Source organism: Cheilinus undulatus, linkage group 14, assembly GCF_018320785.1.
Source record: "Cheilinus undulatus linkage group 14, ASM1832078v1, whole genome shotgun sequence".
In the NCBI taxonomy this organism is placed as follows: Eukaryota; Metazoa; Chordata; class Actinopteri; order Labriformes; family Labridae; genus Cheilinus; species Cheilinus undulatus.
In genome coordinates, this window is record NC_054878.1 from 23,564,883 (window position 1) to 23,574,945 (window position 10,063).

Genomic DNA, 10,063 nt, shown 5'->3' on the forward strand with positions numbered 1-10,063 from the left:
CAACCCCAACAATGCCAGAAGGCACCCCAAGGTGCTTGAGAAAGGCTTGGCTAAACACTATTCTTACTAAACCAGTCCAATCCAAATTTGTATCCACCTTATTCAAAGCCACCATGACACCATGTGTGAATTCTGGGTGGGACTTCTGGTTCCTTATGTTAAACTGGTGTTTTCATTTGAAACAAGATGCCAACCCTGATTATTACAGCGATACAGGGATAAAACATGTGAACGTCTTCTGTCATACCCCAAACAGGGTAATGCAATCAGTCCTCCAACTTTAACCGTCACAAGAGGGCAATGCTGTTTGAAGAAATGGTCTCATAACATATATTAGCATTTTTGGCTAACTTTATTAGCTCTGTACTATTTCTTTAGTAATAAGGACAGTCATGCTTTGTTAAAGAAGGTAGGCTACAACCCTAAAAACAGATATGGTGCTCAGTCAAAGCCATAACTGCTCACATCACCACACCTGAGGTTTGTCCCGGTGTGGTTTGCCATGCTGTTAGCAAGTGGCTAACAGTAGGGATGTGTGTGGTTAATTTTGTTTCAAATACACTGGCAAAAGATTTATGAGTTGGTTAAACTAATTACCTATATATTTTTCTTATAAATTTTGGCTTAAATACTGGTCCATTGCTATTTTAAACTGTAACAAAGCCTCCTGCCACTTGAAGCCGCTGTAGCCTCAGCTAATGGCCGCTGCCTTCCTGCCAGAGCTTTCCCCCTTAGCTTAGCAGTTAGCATGTTGTGAGAACGGTGCAGTATAATAGCTTTTTTTTTTTTTTTTGTGGAAAATAGATACAAAGGGATACGAAGGCTGTCGAGGGTCGAACTCATGTTAACAACCAAAGTTAAAAGAGGCCACGTATCAAAGCACGATATTAATCTGCATTGAGAAACCAAGGCTGGCTGCTAATGTTAGCCATGCTCCAGAGAGTGTATCAGGCTCACGTCATACCCACTGACACAATGACCCTGTGATGAATTTGACTGTTTTCTTAGTATTTTCTCCTTTTTAGACAAGTTATTTAGATGCAATTGAAAAGGGCATTTGGCCAAATAGGGAAATAGACACCTGGGAATTATCTTTGCTAACAGTATATTGTACTTTGAAATGCTTACACAGCCTGCACAGCTAACATGGCTCTGTTTTAAAACAAGCTCTGACCAAGTTCATTTTGTTTCTGGATGTTCTGAAATTCTCATTTCAGAGAAAAAGTCCCTCATTCGATTTACTAGGGTCTTCTCTTCACGTCCTGAAATCTAAAATTTTAAAATTTAATTTGGAAGAACTGAATTCTGAATGCGTTCACACAGGCAATAGTATGTTTAAATCTACAGCTATCAAAGCGTCAATTTAGGTTTGTCTTGTTCTTAGTCAAACCACCAACAGAGCAACAGTTACCAGAAATCAAACATTTCAGAAAATATTACTTACAACTTCTGACTTTTTGAAAACATGAAGCAGTTTTTGCTAAAAGGATTTTTTTTTTCTAAACCACCACCAATGGTGGTTTGCCACTATGGTTAGCCACTGGGAGAAACATTTTCCGCTTTATCACTGGAAGTTCCAACCATAATCATATCTACAGTAAAACCCTCAGGAACAAGGTGGATAAAGCACATTTTAAGACAGAGCATTGATCAAAGTGGTGTAAAAAATAAAAACAATAAAAACACACAATGAGGCACAAGGCTAATGTAAAACAAACATCAGGACATAAAAAGTTAAAATTTTAAGACCAGTAGAAACAGAGGGGGTAACAGCCTATTGTAAGGTTTGGTTGAAAAGCAGGCAGTAACTTAACAAACCCTGGACATACTGTCAGTACCGCTTTGGCTCAAATGCCACTATCATAGAGACTGGGTTATCAGTGGACACAAACATATGAAACTACATACACTAGCCATCTTTAAAAACTTCAGTCGTTCAGATACTTTCCTGCCCAGTTCAGTTCAGTGGCATCACTCACTGGTACACATTGGAGGGGCTGGGATTAGGGGGAAAAAAGTATTTTTAGATGTTAACGCATAAGATCATGTTAAAAGCAGTTATTCTCTTGTTAACTTAAGAGACAGTTAGACTTCAGTAATGGCTTGGTGTGGTTAAAGCTGGGTAGGACCATCTCTGTGCATAATTGAATAAAACACATGATTCTTATACACAATAACTGCTAATTTACTGAAGCCTAAAATTAGCAACAAAATGCAAGTCTTTCCTTCAGTTCTCGAAAGCACTCGGTCAGGCTCTGGGATAATCACACATTATTCTAAAGCAAAAAAAGTTTAACCTGGCTCATGACAAGCTGCAAGGATGACAAAATCATCTTGGAAAATTTCAGCAGGAAATGAATGCTAGCACACGTCTCTTTAAGAAAATATAGCTGGATTGGTTTGAGTGCAGCGTTAAGCTACTACACCCATTTTTGACCTTTTATTCCACTTCGAGGCCTTTTCTATGGCCTCAAGAGATCCTCAAGAATGAAGAAGCATTACCTGGAAGCAGGTCATGGTTCACAGTTTCCAGTTTGGGCACTGGCTGCGCAACAGATTTAAAGCTCCCCTGATCAGCTGCACCTCCTCTATTTTAACAGGTGAGACATATATCCAACATCAAAGTTCATGCTTTTCAAATAAATTTCTGTCAAACCTGAATACTTTCATTATCATCATGCTGATTTATGTCCAAATACTATTTTTTTTTTCAGAGTAGCATTGTTTTAATAAATTATCATATTCAATTTGAAAAGGGGAGGGGGGTGGTGTTATCCTTGCAAAGCAGATAGAAATGCCAGTTTCCTTGTTTCTCACTGGCAAATCCATCTTGAAAAGCTCCTGTCTGAACCGTTTGGGCCCGGTTAGAAAGTGACAGGACCAATCAGTGACGAGGGGCAATACTTTCGGGCACGGCAGAGTCGTGAGGCCGGTGCAGATATGGCTGAAGACATTAGCGTGGATGCTGCTAAAGCATACGTTTTATCAGAACTTGACAACATTTCTTTGTTAAAAGAGGAACAAATAGCAGCTTTGAGTTGTTTTCTTTTAAAAAATGACAAAACTCGTGTATTGACATGTCTACAGTTGCCATGGTTCATGTTATGCAGTTCTCTATGGATTTACTCCTCGGTAGCAGCTATGTCACGTGTTCTGTTGCTCTGATTGGCCCATAAAGATGTGACAGACAGAACGTTCATCCAATCACCCTTCGAGGATTTTTACAAAGCCTCTGCCCTTTCGGAAATGCTACGTATGAGATGTTTTCCAGATGAATGTGTGAAACAAATCCATCTGGCATGTCAGGTTAGGTCAACATAATATAACCTAAAATTGAAATCACTGTATGTTTTTACCCCTTGCAGTACCAATTTTACAGAGTCGAAAGAGATTATGCACTTAAATGCATATTCAGGTGTACAACCTTCACTTTAACCCTAAAACAAGTCTGTGGTTGCGTCATTGAGTCATGTCTGAACATAAGATCTAAGAAAAAAGGATTTTATAAGTCTCTGTGTTGACTTCTTTGTAACTGCACCTTTAGTTTTACATTTCATTTTACTCCTACTGAGGTTTGTTAAGCTGCTAAAAAAACAGTCAAACAGAACGTTAACTGTGGACTTTTATTGTGAAGAACCTGTCAGAAATACCATGTTTGTCATTGATTAAACCCAGCTTTAGCATCAGTGACGGCTACAATGTTTGCAGCGGCTTCTCAGGCCTTGTTTAACGCCACAAGCCACTTCTTTGAATCATCATGGACTTAAAACAAACAAGTCTTCAGTTGAAACACACCTTCAAACGGCTGTTTTTAGACAATGTAAAACCACTCGTTGCAGTGCTGGGCCAAAGTCAAACTCAGTCAATCCATTGCAGCTCACAACTTGTGTTAACCTTGTGAGACTTGAGCTGTGAAAGTCTACGCATTCTAATAAAATTTCTCCCAAAATTGCATATGAATTCCTTAAAAATTTCAATCAAATTTCCCCAAATTTCAAAGCAAGTTCCCCTTATCTTTTTAATCAAATTCTACCAAAAAATTTAAATATATTCCCCAAAAATCAAAAGACAATGACTGAAATTTCCCCCAAACAATTTCCCTGAATTGTCAATGAAATTCTTAAGAATTGAAATTAAAAAAATGCACTGGTGTTATTTCACAAACGTAACTGCCAGAATTTGTTTATTAATAAAGTTGAATAAAAAAATTAAAAATAAAACATTTTACCGGCAAATTGCAGGTAGCCAAAGGAGAAGGCTACTTTTTTTTTTTAGGATTCTATCTCTCTATACATAAATATACTTCCTGGTGTTGGACACTCAAAGGCATCCTTTGTAATTTTAACAATCTACAGACATCAGTCATGTGTGGAAGATGATTAAGGCCATTTTCAAAGGACAAAATCATTCTGGGCAAGTCAAGATTAAAGTCGAAATGACGAGAATAGAGTCGAAATTTCGGGATTAAAGTTAAAATACAATTTCGAGATTAAAGTTGAAATGACAAGAAAAAAGACGAAACTTGCTTACTAATGGCAGATCATAGACACTGTGTGTTTATGTGCTAATGAGAGAGAATCTCTTTGTTGTTGCATCCAGTAATGAGGTATAGTTTTACATGTTCATCGATGAGGCATAAGGCTGTTATTGTCTTAAATGCTCATACATTAACAGAAGAGACATAACAGCTCTCGTCTCTTTTCCTCTTCCTCTCTCCGTCTGATCACCTGTAGAGACGCTCAGGTGACAGACTCAACCGTGATAATGGGAGAGCAAAGGAAGATTGATCACTCGTTTATTGATCATGGACAACTGCTGCAAATTACAAAATGTGTCATTTTTACTTCACTTGTGCAGTTGAAGGAGTGGGTGAGCCATATAAATAAAAAGTTATTGTGTCTAAGACGGACTTGTATTTGCTTGGCGAAAGAGTACATTTATTGGGAAGTTGCTGGAATTTGGCATATGCCCTTGTAAATTATGAGGAACTTCAAATCTAAACTTTGTTTTATTTTGCCTGCTTCTCACTTCACCAGTCCTCCTGTAGTCTGCCAAGAGGGACAAAGCAGTTTTTAGCCACGTAGCATGGGATTAGACTTGCTCTGTCACACCTTAGCAGCTAGCAGCTAATCTCTAGACCCCTGCACCACATCTAAGCCCTATGAATGTAGATTAAGTAGAGGTTCTTGGATCTTTGGCCATGTTTGTTTTGAAACCCACTCCCTCTTATCCCCATTTCTTGCTGCTTCCCACAAGATTAGCTCCTGCATGGTGCTAATTCTCCTCTGCTTTCCCTTACTCATGCTCTTCTGGTGCATACCTAAATATAAAGCACACTATAGGCCTGTAATCCATGTAAATTGTGGGGCCCCTTTTTACCAGAGGAAACATCCCAAAGAATGTTATAAACTGTCTAAGCTGTGGTTTAGAAGAAACCCAGAACCCAGCTAGCATGCTAGCTCCCGTCATATATGTTTGCTAGCTTCTAATTTAGCATTCGTATAGGTTGTTTGAATTTGATAATTAAGAGCGTTACAGGAGGAATGACTCACTGTGACTGTGATACCACCAAATAAGTGTATATGGGCGATATACATATTGATGCAGAGGTACACAAAATATCATTTGACATGATGAGAGGTTGAAGCAAATCTACCCATTTTGTTTGAATAAACCCCTAAATTAATTCCCAAGCTTGAAAGGGAGAAGACGTATCCTGTAGCCTTCTTGTTGTTACTCTAGTAGAGTATAAACATATAATATAATTATTCAAACCCAGAGAACACTTGTGTGTTTTCATGGGAAACTACGAGGAACATTAATTCTTGTTTTATGTAACCTCAAAAACATATACTTACCCTTGGGTGTGAAGTGAAAATCCTGCAGAGGTTGCATGCTGTGGCGCACTTGTGTTGTGGCTGGTGTTTGGGGAGGTGAGGGCTTCCTCAGTGTCCTTAAATCACAGCTACATTCCCAGTGAAATGACGCATGGTTGCACGACACTTGTAGCATTTTGTCAGCAGTAATTGTGTTTATTATTGATGATGCAACTCCTCTTCCGCAGACATGGAAGTAAAAACCCAACTAAAACCACAGGACAGGAACTGCTGAGTTATGTCACCACAACATAGTGGTTTGATATTTTTACTTGTATTAATGCTTGTTTGTTTGCCATTAGATCACTGATAGGTGACTCCAAAGCTGCCAATACAGAGATTTTGGTGGGAAAAAGCTCCTCTGAGAACAGCTGCTAATGAGATCAGTGCTTTATTTGGACCATTCTGACTTATTACACAGGACTCAGCTGTGAAGGCTGCTTATGTAATCTGAATGGCTGTTATGATTTATCATTCATGTAAACCCTCTAATGCTGTTTATTTGGACCATGAAGTTTTAGTTTTTGATGTTTAATTGCTGAGATGTTGCACTTCTCAGAGCCTGCTTTGGCTGCATAAGTGTGTTAACCCCTATAACACCCCTATATCAAATACTATAAGGTTTGAGTAGGTTGATAAAACCAGCTAAAAACGAAACATTAAAATCTAATCTTTGAACCGGACTTGTTTAGTTTTTTTGCCCTTTGGAGTTAGTAGAAATGATCTTTACTCACATCATGGACTTCTCATCAACTCAGTAGAGATTGTAAACTTGTTGGCAAACTGCTGAACATCCAAATAAGAAAACTGGAGTACCATGATGATTTTGCTTTGAGTCATAGATTTACATTCCTGTTGCCTCAGTCATTTTCCCCAGCTAGAACTGTCTGGTTCTTGAGCCACCAAATTGAAGCTTATGATAGTGTTACTTACTTTGCCAGACATTGCGATTATTTACTCCATATTTCTGCACAGTACCATGAGAAAAAATCGTTGCAGCTGTTAATCTGACTCGCCAGATAGGTCAGGTCAGGTATGACCTAGACTGATCAAAAACCTGCCCAACTGTTGTGTGGTCCATCAGGATGACTTCTTCAAGCACCATGATCAGGTTGAAGTTGGTGAAGATGGCTTTAAGCAGTATGATGTCATCAATGCTCTGGACATGGACGCCATGATGAGTACGATCTACGCATGGTTGGATAACCCAGTGAAGTTTGAGAAATCTCATGGCGTTAATAACACCCTGGACACTGAGATCGTCCCACAGTCTGACACTAAGGAGGAGGAGACTCACATCCTTGTTGTGGAAGGCTTTCTGCTTTACACCTACGAACCTTAAATCGATGTGCAGAACCAACGTTACTTTATTTCCATCCTATATGAAGAATGCAAAAAGAGGAGGTGCTCTAGGAACTACACGGTGCCAGATCCTCCCAGCCTGTTTGATGGCCATGTCTGGCCCATGTATCTGAAACACAAGAACATCAGGTAGTTCTGTGCTAGTTCTGCACTTCGTTGTGTCAACCGTGGTCTTGTACTGCTCTGGTCTCCTCTTGGGCATTGTTCAGGCCTCCACAATGCACACAGATGCCCCCAGCGTTTGAACCAGCCAACCAGATCCTGGGTACCCAGTACATGATGAGCTGGATCAAGCCTGCATCAGGTGTCCAGAAAATTGCAGCCACCGTTCCCAAATCAAGCAGCTGACCCTTCCCATCCCAGCTTTCCTGAGCACATCCACACTCAGTCAACATCCAGGCCTCACAAGTGTATTGTAAGGCAAGGAGGACATCTAGATTCTGCAAGGTTCACGGCATCATCAGCAAGTGATCTGGACATCGCTAGATGACACTTTACAGTTTGCTACTCCTGCTACCCGCCCCGTTATCTAGTCCATACAGAAAACTTAAACCCACTGGCTTCGTGGCTTTCAGGTGTGTTCTTTTTGAATCTATCACGCACTTGAGCCTTGCACACTGAGTCCATTTCGTTTTACTTGTATTCACTGAGAAAAAAAAAAAGTAAAATTGTTTGGGGTGAAAAATAAGCAGTGAGGATGAGGCTGTGGCTTTGTCACTCCCTTAAAATCACACTGGATCCATCCATCCTGACAGATCTTCACACAAATCCTCAGATCTTTGCACTGTGCCAAGTTCTCAATTCAATCTCTGTTACGTGGCTGTGAGTACAAACTTAAGCCTTAATCAGTTCACACTATGGTTGATATCCACATAACACACAGACAAATGAAGGTATTTAAAGTGAGTTCAATGCAAGGGACAGAGAGAAAGGGAAGGGGGTGAAGTGAGCTAGATAAGGAAGCAGCAGGTGCTGCTCTGATAAATCCATCACCCATCTAAATGAAGTGGACTGATGCAGAAAATATGCAAAAAACCAAACCTGTTCCAAAGAAATAATGACGGGTGAAAATTTCAGTGTCAGTGTGCAAACATGATTCGAACATTATATCGTTTTTCTTTTTTAACATTCAAAAAAATTGTGCAAAAAACAAAAAGCAGACTCGGTGTGCAAAGGCCTTAACTTGATATTAAAGAAGGGCTCCTATGTTAACATGTAACTTTGCCTGTTAAGATGTTTTGATTGAAATAGCTTTTGATTTCAGTAAATATGACCTCCTAATGCTGCAAATTCAACGAATGACCATTTTTAGTTCTTTCCAACCCGTAAAATCTTTGAAAACTCTGTTTTGCATAATAATGTAGAACAGTTCATTTTGAGGTTTTTGTTTTAAAGAAAATAATGGTTATCATTATGGAGTTTATCATTGTTGGAGTTTATACTCTAATGGCTGATGACTTGAAAAATATTCGGACTGTCATTTGCATTAATATTTCGGAAAATAAGAGAAAAATGTCATTTGCATAATAATTTGGAAAGTGATGTAAGGGAAGAAATCCAGCAAACAGCGTCAGGATCAGGAATCAATCCCTGTGACCAGTGGATTGAGGATTGTAGCCTCTGTACATGAGTGCCTGTTGCAAAATTGATATTTTCGCTAATGGATTGAATAATCAGCAAAGTTGAATTTTAGATTAACTTCGCCCACCTCTGGTAAGAAACATTATACATTCTGTTCAGAAGAGTTTACCTCAACTGTTCACGGGAACAGACAGCTAACAGAACAGCAGAGGCAGAGATCAGAAGAGATCTGAATGTCAGTTGGACCACAACAAAAAAGTAAAAGTCCATATGAGTCAACACCCTCGAGTACAGTGGTTCTCAACAGGTGGGTTGGGACCCAAAAGTGAGACGCAGAGCTATTTTTAATAGGTCATGAGTGATCAGTTTAAATCTCAATATTTCAGCACATTTATCTCATTTTTTTGCAACAACAAAGTTGCATTATAAAAAGGCAACCTCTGGATATTGGCAAAAAAAAATCCTGTAATAATGAGGAAATGAGCTGCAAAACATGTTAGTTTTATTCTGTCCCATTTTCACTCATATTCCATTCCATAAAAGATTTAAATAAACATGCATTTTTAAAGATTTTTAAATTGTGGGCCGCAATTTGTCATTGAAGAAACTGGTGGGCCTTGAGACTAGACCAGTTGAGAACCATTGCTCTAGTGGTTGCATTTTTTCAAACATCAATCCCAGTATAAAGAATGCATAGGAGTGAATGGACAGTGAAAATTTTACTGCATCAACCTCTGTCCCGTACTGCTCTGGCCTCCTCATGGCCATCATCCAGGTCTGTGTCAGATCAATGCCCTGTCTTTCGAGGCATACTCCCAGCTGACTCCTCCATGATGCCGTCTGGTCCAGCCCACTGAGTCCTGGACACCCAGTATGCAGTGAGCTGGATCAGGCCCAGGAAAGTGTGCCAGGTGCCATTTGTACATGCAAAGAAGGCAAAAATGAGCCTTCACAGTTAGTTTAGGAACTTTTTGCTTCCATGTTGACAATGAGAAAAGTGAGACTGAACCAAAACAAACAGGCAACAAAAACAGTAAAAAATAAGCTCAAAGATGGTAAAATGCTTATTCAGTATTGTGACTTTCCAGCAGTTATTTCTCATGAGGTGTAATATAATATATGACTCATAAAACAATGAATTGTAACTGAGATAATGCTATTTATGGTAGCTTTAAAGTAATGGGACTGTCTGTGTTTTAGCAGGCTTTCAGTTTGGCTGACTTTGTTACAACTTAGTGTTTAGC

At 39.3% G+C, this 10,063-nt stretch overlaps 1 pseudogene; it reads left to right on the forward strand.

Moving 5' to 3' along the window:
- The first annotated feature begins 6,066 nt into the window (after nt 1-6,066).
- LOC121521146 lies at nt 6,067-7,586 on the forward strand (annotated as a pseudogene).
- Nucleotides 7,587-10,063: the final 2,477 nt, after the last annotated feature.